The sequence below is a fragment of the Bubalus kerabau genome, chromosome X (genome assembly GCF_029407905.1).
Source record: "Bubalus kerabau isolate K-KA32 ecotype Philippines breed swamp buffalo chromosome X, PCC_UOA_SB_1v2, whole genome shotgun sequence".
In the NCBI taxonomy this organism is placed as follows: domain Eukaryota; kingdom Metazoa; phylum Chordata; class Mammalia; order Artiodactyla; family Bovidae; genus Bubalus; species Bubalus kerabau.
In genome coordinates this window covers 94375147-94385948 of record NC_073647.1, presented here as the reverse complement: position 1 = coordinate 94385948, position 10802 = coordinate 94375147, and the positions used below count along the sequence as shown (strand labels likewise).

General features: G+C 53.2%; 1 protein-coding gene and 1 pseudogene across 1 annotated transcript in view; both read left to right on the top strand.

Moving 5' to 3' along the window:
• The first annotated feature begins 531 nt into the window (after window positions 1-531).
• Window positions 532-10282, top strand: LOC129639404 (heterogeneous nuclear ribonucleoprotein F-like; annotated as a pseudogene).
• Window positions 2911-10802, top strand: part of GJB1 (gap junction protein beta 1) — a 29928-nt gene continuing 22036 nt past the window's right edge. The window contains exon 1 of the mRNA XM_055564546.1: window positions 2911-3162. The gene's annotated coding sequence lies outside the window, so the exon portion shown is untranslated. The remainder of the gene's footprint in view (window positions 3163-10802) is intronic.

The window sequence follows — 10802 nt, the reverse complement described above, 5'->3', positions numbered from 1 at the left end:
TGCTTGCCAGGGACTGGGGTTGGGCGAAAGATGAATAGGCAGAGTACAGAGGATTTTAATGGCAGTGAAACTACTCTGTATGATACTATAATGGTGGGTATATGTCATTATGCATTTGCCCCAATACATACAATATACAACACCAATCCTAAACTAAACTATATATGAAGATATATTCATCTACTGACCTTGCACAGATTCCAGGAGGGGAGTATGGGAGTTTGCAAAGAAATGGATGTTCACAATGGGAATGGCTGGAATGAGCTGGAGGGGTGGAGGTGGGAAGGAACCATCAAAACCTGAAATAGAGCTCTAGGAGTCATCAACAAACAGATGGTACTTGAAAGCAAGAAAGTCAAGTAAATCACTCAGCAAGAGTCTTGGAGTAAGAAGACACTGAGGAGGACGTGGGACTGCACTGTGTCTTGTTGGAGAGGCAGAACAATTCGTTACCTACCTGGAGTCTTTGGCTGAAGGCATCCCCCGCTGTTCTTTAAGTTTTTGTTTTCTTTTCAGCCACACAAAGCTGCACCCAAGCTTGTTTGACGTCTGCTCTGTCAAGTGTCCATGATGTTAGGCCCTGAGAGAGATGAAGGCTTTGTGGTCAAGCTCCATGGCCTGCCCTGGTCCTGCTCTGTTGAGGATGTGCAGAATTTCCTCTCCAACTGCATGATCCATGATGGGGTCACATGTGTTCATTTTATCTACACTACAGAAAGCAGGCAGAGTGGTGAACTTCAATCAGAAGTTGAACTTCAATCAACTTTTGTTGAACTTTTTGTTCAATCAACTTTTTCTTGAACTTCAATCGGAAGATGATGTACAAATGCCCCTTAGAAAAGACAGGGTAAGCGTGGGACGTTGGTACATTGAAGTGTTCAAGTCTCAGAGAACCGAGATGGAATTGGTGTTGAAGCACAGTGGTCCAAACAGTGGTGACTCTTCCAGTGATGGTTTCCTTAGACTTCGAGGACTCCCGTTTGGATGCACAAGGAGGACATCATTCAGTTCTTCTCAGGGTTGGAAATCATGCCAAACAGGATCACACTGCCTGTGGACCCTGAGGGCAAGACTACAGGGGAAGCCTTTGTGCCGTTTGCTTCACAGGAGTTAGCAGAGAAGGCTCTAGGGAAGAATAAGAAGAGAATCAGTTCAGTTCAGTTCAGTCGCTCAGTCATGTCTGACTCTTTGTGACCCCATGAATTGCAGCACACCAGGCCTCCCTGTCCGTCACCAACTCCAGTTCACTCAAACTCACGTCCATCGAGTCAGTGATGCCATCCAGCCATCTCATCCTCTGTCGTCCCCTTCTCCTCCTGCTCCCAATCCCTCCCAGCATCAGAGTCTTTTCCAATGAGTCAACTCTTCACATGAGGTGGCCAAAGTACTGGAGTTTCAGCTTTAGCATCATTCCTTCCAAAGAAATCCCAGGGCTGATCTCCTTCAGAATGGACTGGTTGGATCTCCTTGCAGTCCAAGGGACTCTCAAGAGTCTTCTCCAACACCACAGTTCAAAAGCATCAATTCTTTAGTGCTCAGCTTTCTTCACAGTCCAATTCTCACATCCATACATGACCACTGGAAAAACCATAGCCTTGACTAGACGGACTTTTGTTGGCAAAATAATGTCTCTGCTTTTGAATATGCTACTAGGTTGGTCATAACTTTCCTTCCAAGGAGTAAGCGTCTTTTAATTTCATGGCTGCTGTCACAATCTGCAGTGATTTTGGAGCCCCCCAAAATAAAGTCTGACACTGTTTCCATTGTTTCACCATCTATTTCCCACGAAGTGATGGGACCAGATGCCATGACTTCGTTTCCTGAATGTAGAGCTTTAAGCCAAATTTTTCACTCTCCTCTTTCACTTTCATCAAGAGGCTTTTGAGTTCCTCTGCACTTTCTTCCATAAGGGTGGTGTCATCTGCATATCTGAGGTTATTGATATTTCCTCCTGCAATCTTGATTCCACCTTGTGCTTCTTCCAGCCCAGCATTTCTCATGATGTACTCTGCGTATAAGTTACATAAGCATGGTGATAATATACAGTCTTGATGTACTCTGCCAGGAGCCGGCATATTGCATATTGAGTGTATATTCCATATTGAGTGCAGCACTTTCCACAGCATCATCTTTCAGGATCTGGAATAGCTCAACTAGAATTCTATCAATGCTGGGAGCCAGCGTGAGGCACTCCACCCATGACAAAGGTCATGAGGAAGGAGGCTCGGCATACGCAAAGGCGGGATCGAGCCTCAGGAGTCCCCCTGGAAATTCTCGAGCATCTACCCCCAAAACCAGAGTCTGCCTACTTTCTGCTTTGTGCTTTCACCTACACCTCTGACTTTACGGGGGGCTGTCCCCCACTACCTCTCTCTGAAAAAAGAATTAGCTTACAGCTCCAGTTAATAATTCCTGGGTGTGACAGTGTTTCAACCTACAAACTCCTTTGGAAATCCTCTAGCCTGCCTGAATTCGTTTTTCTGGCCACATGTGATTGTTCAGAGCCTCCCAACTGTGAGAGGCAGGAGATGTTCTAGACTGTCTAAACACAGATTCTTTTGAGTAGTTAAAAGATTGATTAGAAATTGTATTGGTGTGGTTTTCTTTTTGTATTTTTCACTTATTGAGCCAATGTTTGCTGCTAAGTCTCCATACTCCTTACCTACTGTGTCCTTGGCAGTGTATTGATTGATATAATGGGTGTATAGAAATGTAAAATGCAGCTTTGTCCAATGCTTTTTTGGAGGCTGGTGCCTGACTTTGGAATAATCACCTTTAGAGAAAGATAAGTTTCTTAAAATGTTAACAGGCCTCCGGGCCAGAAGATGATGTCAATCACCTGAACTTATACATATGATAAGTTTGAAAGCCTGGCTTCAATTAGAACCAGGAACTGCTGTCCTTGCATGACTCCACCCCTTCCCCCATTATTCTCTATGCACAAATTAAGGTATAAAAACTACTTTGGAAAATAAAGTGCGTGTCTTGTTCACTGAAACTTGGTCTCCCCATGTCGCTCTCTCTCTCAAATTCTGGCTGAGTCTCCATCTGGAGCGCGGAACCCACCATGCTTCCTAATTATGCCTGTGCTTCTAAGATCCGACCGGGGAGGCCTCAGTGTCTCCTCTCCTTCGGGAGAACGGAAGGACGCCTGCGGCCTATGTAAGTGGTGCAAACTTCTTGTCTTGAAGTTTTATTGGTCTCCCGCGTAAACCAAGCTACTCAGCCTCTTTTCTCCACTGAATTTTCCTACTGAGCTATCCTCATTCTATTATTCTTTATATCCTTAACTCATGTTTAATTAAGCAGTTGTTTCCTGACCCTCGCCTACGCCGTCTCTCCTTCGAATACCCTGGATCAGCCGGGGCTGGACCCCGGCAGTACTCCTTTTCCTATTTGGAACCAGTCTGTTGTTCCATGTTCAGTTCTAACTGTTGCTTCCTGACCTGTATATAGGTTTCTCAACAGGCAGGTCAGGTGGTCTGGTATTCCCATCTCTTTCAGAATTTTCCATAGTTTATTGTGATCCACACAGTCAAAGGCTTTGGCATAGTCAATAAAGCAGAAACAGATGTTTTTCTGGAACTCTCTTGCTTTTTCGATGACACAACAGATGTCGGCAATTTGATCTCTGGTTCCTCTGCCTTTTCTAAAACCAGCTTGAACATCTGGAAGTTCATGGTTCACATACTGCTAAAGCCTGGCTTGGAGAATTTTGAGCATTACTTTACTAGCGTGTGAGATGAGTGCAATTGTGCGGTAGTTTGAGCATTCTTTGGCATTACTTTTCTTTGGGATTGGAATGAAAACTGACCTTTTCCAGTCCTGTGGCCACTGCTGAGTTTTCCAAATTTGCTGGCATATTGAGTGCAGCACTTTCACAGCATCATCTTTCAGGATTTGAACTAGCTCAACTCGAATTTAATCACCTCCACTAGTTTTGTTCTTAGTGATGCTTTCTAAGGCCCACCTGACTTCACATTCCAGGATGTCTGGCTCTAGGTGAGTGATCAAACCATCGTGATTATCTTGGTCGTGAGGATCTTTTTTGTACAGTTCTTCTGTGTATTCTTGCCACCTCTTCTTAATATCTTCTGCTTCTCTTTGGTCCATACCATTTCTGTCCTTTATCGAGCCCATCTTTGCATGAAATGTTTCCACGTCCGAGGTCAGGAGCAGCAGGCAAGACGAGCTAACCCCACACCTGAGGTCAGTGGCCACGGCCGGGAGGAGCTACCCCATGCCTGAGGTCAGGCCAGCAGCCAGGAGGAGCGACCCTCTACCCTAGGTCAGGGACAGTGGCCAAGAGGAGCTACCCCCCACCCGAAGCCAAGGGTGTCAGCCGGGAGGAGCTACCCCACGTAAGAGATCCAGGGCAGCGGCCGAGAGGAGCTACCCCACATCCGAGGTCAGGGATGGCGGCCGGGATGACTACCCAACGTCCGAGGCCAGGGGCGGCGGCCGAGAGGAGCTACCCCACGTCTGAGATCCGGGACGGCGGCCGAGAGGACCTACCTCACGTCGGAGGTCCAGGGCGGCGGCTGAGAGCACCAGGCTGCGACATTGCAGGAGCAGCTGAGGAGCTACCCCAAGTCCCAGGCCAGGGGCAGCAGCCGAAAGGAGCTACCCCACATCCGAGGTCAGGGGCGGCGGCCGCAAGGAGTTACCCCATGCCCGAGGTCAGGGGCGGCATCGGGGAGGAGCTACCCCACGTCGAGGTCAGGGGCGGTGGCCGGGAGGAGCTACACAACGTCCGTGGTCAGGGGCGGCATCCGGGAGGAGCTACCCCACGTCGAGGTCAGGGGCGGCGTCGGGGAGGAGCTACCTCACGTCCGAGGTCAGGGGCGGCAGCCGAGAGTGCCAGTCTGCAATGGCGCAGTTGCAGCCGAGAGGAGCTAGCCCACGTTGAGGTCAGGGGCGGCGACAGGGAGGAGCTACCCCACGTCCGAGGTCAGGGGCGGTGGCCGAGAGTGCCAATCTGCGACGGCGCCAGTCTGGGACAGCGCAGGAGCAGCCGAGAGGAGCTAGCCCGCGTGGAGGTCAGGGGCGGCATCTGGGAGGAGCTAGCCCACGTCGAGGTCAGGGGCGGCGTCTGGGAGGAGCTAGCCCACGTGGAGGTCAGGGGCGGCGTCTGGGAGGAGCTAGCCCACGTGGAGGTCAGGGGCGGCGTCTGGGAGGAGCTAGCCCACGTGGAGGTCAGGGGCTGTGTCGGGGAGGAGCTACCTCATGTCCGAGGTCAGGGGCGGCGGCCGAGAGCGCCAGTCTGCGACAGCGCCAGTCTGGGACAGCGCAGGAGCAGCCGAGAGGAGCTAGCCCGCGTGGAGGTCAGGGGCGGCATCTGGGAGGAGCTAGCCCACGTCGAGGTCAGGGGCGGCGGCCGAGAGCTAGCCCACGTCGAGGTCAGGGGCGGCGGCCGAGAGGAGCTAGCCCACGTCGAGGTCAGGGGCGGCGTCTGGGAGGAGCTAGCCCACGTCGAAGTCAGGGGCGGCGGCCGGGAGGAGCTAGCCCACGTCGAGGTCAGGGGCGGCGGCCGGGAGGAGCTAGCCCACGTCGAGGTCAGGGGCGGCGGCCGGGAGGAGCTAGCCCACGTCGAGGTCGGGGCGGCGGCCGGGAGGAGCTACCCCACGTCCAACGTCAGGGGCGGCGTCTGGGAGGAGCTAGCCCACGTCGAGGTCAGGGGCGGCGTCTGGGAGGAGCTAGCCCACGTCGAGGTCAGGGGCGGCGTCTGGGAGGAGCTAGCCCACGTCGAGGTCAGGGGCGGCGTCTGGGAGGAGCTAGCCCACGTCGAGGTCAGGGGCGGCGTCTGGGAGGAGCTAGCCCACGTCGAGGTCGGGGCGGCGTCTGGGAGGAGCTAGCCCACGTCGAGGTCAGGGGCGGCATCTGGGAGGAGCTAGCCCGCGTGGCGGTCAGGGGCGGCGTCTGGGAGGAGCTAGCCCACGTCGAGGTCAGGGGCGGCATCTGGGAGGAGCTAGCCCGCGTGGCGGTCAGGGGCGGCGTCTGGGAGGAGCTAGCCCACGTCGAGGCCAGGGGCGGCGTCTGGGAGGAGCTAGCCCACGTCGAGGTCAGGGGCGGCGGCTGAGAGGAGCTAGCCCACGTCGAGGTCAGGGGCGGCGTCTGGGAGGAGCTAGCCCACGTCGAGGTCAGGGGCGGCGTCTGGGAGGAGCTAGCCCGCGTGGAGGTCAGGGGTGGCGTCTGGGAGGAGCTAGCCCACGTCCAGGTCAGGGGCGGCGGCCGAGAGGAGCTAGCCCACGTCGAGGTCAGGGGTGGCAGCCGGGAGGAGCTACCCCACGTCCAAAGTCAGGGACAGCAGCCGAGAGTGCCAGTCTGCGATGGGGCAGTTGCAGCCGAGAGGAGCTAGCCCACGTCGAGGTCAGGGGCGGCATCTGGGAGGAGCTAGCCCGCGTGGCGGTCAGGGGCGGCGTCTGGGAGGAGCTAGCCCACGTCGAGGCCAGGGGCGGCGTCTGGGAGGAGCTAGCCCACGTCGAGGTCAGGGGCGGCGGCTGAGAGGAGCTAGCCCACGTCGAGGTCAGGGGCGGCGTCTGGGAGGAGCTAGCCCACGTCGAGGTCAGGGGCGGCGTCTGGGAGGAGCTAGCCCGCGTGGAGGTCAGGGGTGGCGTCTGGGAGGAGCTAGCCCACGTCCAGGTCAGGGGCGGCAGCCGGGAGGAGCTACCCCACGTCCAAAGTCAGGGACAGCAGCCGAGAGTGCCAGTCTGCGATGGGGCAGTTGCAGCCGAGAGGAGCTAGCCCACGTCGAGGTCAGGGGCGGCGGCTGAGAGGAGCTAGCCCACGTCGAGGTCAGGGGCGGCGTCGGGAGGAGCTAGCCCACTTCGAAGTCAGGCGCAGCGTCTGGGAGGAGCTAGCCCACGTCGAGGTCAGGGGCGGCGGCTGAGACGAGGTAGCCCACGTCGAGGTCAGGGGCAGCGTCTGGGAGGAGCTAGCCCACGTCGAGGTCAGGGGCGGCGGCCGAGAGGAGCTAGCCCACGTCGAGGTCGGGGCGGCGGCCGGGAGGAGCTAGCCCACGTCCAAGGTCAGGGGCGGCAGCAGAGAGTGCCAGTCTGCGACGGCGCAGGAGCAGCAGAGAGTAGCTAGCCTACGTCGAGGTCAGGGGCGGTGTCTGGGAGGAGCTAGCCCACGTCGAGGTCAGGGGCGGCGTCTGGGAGGAGCTAGCCCAGGTCGAGGTCAGGGGCAGCGGCCGGGAGGAACTACCCCACGTCCAAGGTCGGGGCAGCGGCCGAGAGTGCCAGTCTGCGATGGGGCAGTTGCAGCCGAGAGGAGCTAGCCCACGTCGAGGTCAGGGGTGGCGGCCGAGAGGAGCTAGCCCACGTCGAGGTCAGGGGCGGCGGCCGGGAGGAGCTCGCCCACGTCCGAGGTCAGGGGCAGCGGCCGAGAGTGCCAGTCTGCGACAGCGCCAGTCTGGGACAGCGCAGGAGCAACCGAGAGGAACTAGCCCGCGTGGAGGTCAGGGGAGGCATCTGGGAGGAGCTAGCCCACGTCGAGCTCAGGGGCGGCGGCCGAGAGGAGCTACCCCACGTCCAAGGTCAGGGGCGGCAGCCGAGAGTGCCAGTCTGCGATGGGGCAGTTGCAGCCGAGAGGAGCTAGCCCACGTCGAGGTCAGGGACGGCGGCCGAGAGTGCCAGTCTGCGACGGCGCAGTTGCAGCTGGGAGGAGCTAGCCCACGTGGAGGTCAGGGGAGGCGTCTGGGCAGAGCTAGCCCACATCGAGGTCAGGGGCAGTGTCCTGAAGGAGCTACCCCCCACCCGAGGCCAAGGGCGGCAACTAAGAGGAGCTACCCACCGCCAGAGGCCAGGGGCGGCGACGGAGAGGAGCAACTCCACGTCCAAGGAGCGGTGGCTGGGCAGGTGCAGGAGGGCCGAGAGGAGCTACTCCACGTTCAAGGTCAGGAGGGGCGGCGGTGAGGAGATACACCTCTTGCAAGGTAAGGAGCAGCAGCTGCACTTTGCTGGAGCAGCCGTGAAGTACCCCACGTCCAAAGTAAGAGAAACACAAGTAAGACCGTAGGTGTTGCGAGAGGGCATCTGAGGGCAGACACACTGAAACCATAATCACAGAAAACTAGTCAAGCTTATCACACGGACCACAGCCTTGTCTAACTCAATGAAACTAAGCCATGCCGTGTGGGACCACCCAAGACGGGCGGGTCATGGTGGAGAGGTCTGACAGAATGTTGTCCACTGGAGAAGGGAATGGCAAACCATTTCAGTATTCTTGCCTTGAGAACCCCATGAACAGTATGAAAAGGCAAAATGATAGGATACTTAAAGAGGAACTCCCCAGGTCAGTAGGTGCTCAATATGCTACTGGAGATCAGTGGAGAAATAACTCCAGAAAGAATGAAGGGATAGAGCCAAAGCAAAAACAATACCCAGCTGTGGATGTGACTGGTGATAGAAGCAAGGTCCATTGCTGTAAAGAGCAGTATTGCATTAGGAACCTGGAATGTTAGGTCTATGAATCAAGGTAAATTGGAAGTGGTCAAACAGGAGATGGCAAGAGTGAATGTCAATCAGCAAACTAAAATGAACTGGAATGGGTGAATTTAACTCAGATGACCATTATATCTACTACTGTGGGCAGGAATCCCTTAGAAGAAATGGAGTAGCCATCATGGTCAACAAAAGAGTCTGAAATGCAGTACTTGGATGCAATCTCAAAAACGACAGAATGATCTCTGTTCATTTCCAAGGCAAACCGTTCAATATCACAGTAATCCAAGTCTATGCCCCAACCAGGAACACTGAAGAAGCTGAAGTTGAACAGTTCTCTGAAGACCTACAAGACCTTTTAGAATTAACACCCCAAGAGGTGTCCTTTTCAGTATAGGGGACTGGAATGCAAAAGTAGGAAGTCAAGAAACACCTGGAGTAACAGGCAAATTTGGCCTTGGAGTAAAGAATGAGGCAGGGCAAAGGCTAATAGAGTTTTGCCAAGAGAACGCACTGGTCATAGCAAACACTGTCTTTGAACAACACAAGATAAGACTCTACACATGGACATCACCAGATGGTCAACACCAAAATCAGATTGATTATATTCTTTGCAGCCAAAAATGGAGAAGCTCTATACAGTCAGCAAAAATAAGACCAGGAGCTGACTGTGGCTCAGATCATGAACTCCTTATGGCCAAATTCAGACTTAAATTGAAGAAAGTAGGGAAAACCACTAGACCATTCAGGTATGACCTAAATCAAATCCCTTATGATTATACAGTGGCAGTGAGAAATAGATTTAAGGGACTAGATCTGATAGATAGAGTGCCCAATGAACTATGGACGGAGGTTCGTGACATTGTACAGGAGACAGGAATCAAGACCATCCCCATGGAAAAGAAATGCAAAAAAGCAAAATGGCTGTCTGGGGAGGCCTTACAAATAGCTGTGAAAAGAAGAGAAGCGAAAAGCAAAGGAGAAAAGGAACCATATAAGCGTCTGAATGCAGAGTTCCAAAGAATAGCAAAGAGAGATAAGAAAGCCTTTCTCAGTGATCAATGCAAAGAAACAGAAGAAAACAACAGAATGGGAAAAACTAGAGATCTCTTCAAGAAGAGAATAGGGCACAGGTATATTAAGGTGTTCAACAGCAGTCAGGAAGGAGTTAGGTCATACTTGGATCCCCCACTGAAGTTCATGTCAGTGCAGCTGCCAGGGCCCTGTGACCACCCTGGCACAGCCAGGAGGTATACTGGCATCATCAAGCAGGCAGGCCTGGAGAGGATGAGGTCTGGTGCTACAGTGCAGGCTATGGGGGTCATGAGGAGTACAGCAGCCTCGGTGATGGCTATGGCTTCACCACCGACCTGTTTGAGAGAGACCTCAGTTACTGTCTCTCTGAGATATATGACCACAGGTATAGAGATGGTGAGTTCACTGTCCAGAGCACCACTGGACACTGTGTCCATATGAGAGGGCTGCCTTACAAAGCCACAGAGAATGACATTTACAACTTCTCCCTGCTCAACCCTGTGAGAGTCCACATTGAGATTGGCCCTGATGGAAGAGTGACCAGTGAAGCTGATGTTGAGTTTGCCACTCATGAAGAAGCCATGGTGGCCATGTCCAAAAACAGGGCAAACATGCAACATAGATACATAGAACTTTTCTTGAATTCCACAACAGGGGCCAGCAACGGGTCATATAGCAGCCAGATGATGCAAGACATGGGAGTGTCAACCCAGTCTACTTACAGTGGTCTTGAGAGCCAGTCTGTAAGTGGCTGTTACGGGGCTGGCTATGGTGCCCAGAACAGCATGGGTAGATATGACTAGTTTTGTAGTAGCTTTTGAGTTATTTCAGTCAAAATTTTTTCACAGGAGCCAACAAACAGTGAAAAACAGTTACTACTCGAGAGGAAGCTAGGGGACCCATTTTGCACCATGAGTTTGTGAAATCTGGATTAAAAAATTACCTCTTAAGTGTTTTCTCATGCAACCTTTCTTCTAGCATGAGATATTGAGTAAACTAAAACTATTTTCAGCTTTTCTTGATTAACATTTGGGTAGTGTACTTCTGGAGTGATGTTATCTGAGTTAAAGTAGTTTTAAGTACGTTAAGTGTGGATCTTTTACACCACATCATCGTGTACACATTGTGGAGGCGTGCTGTTTTGGAAAACTCAAGGTGCTAGATCCTTAATTCCAAGAGGACATTTCTCATGTTTGTTCATTCTGGTTTATTTTCATTTAAAATTTCTTAGGTTAAGTTTAAGCTTTTTAAAAGTTTGTTTTGAAAATTGAGACACATCACTAATACTGTAGGAATTGGTGAGGCCTTGACTAAAAACTTTCT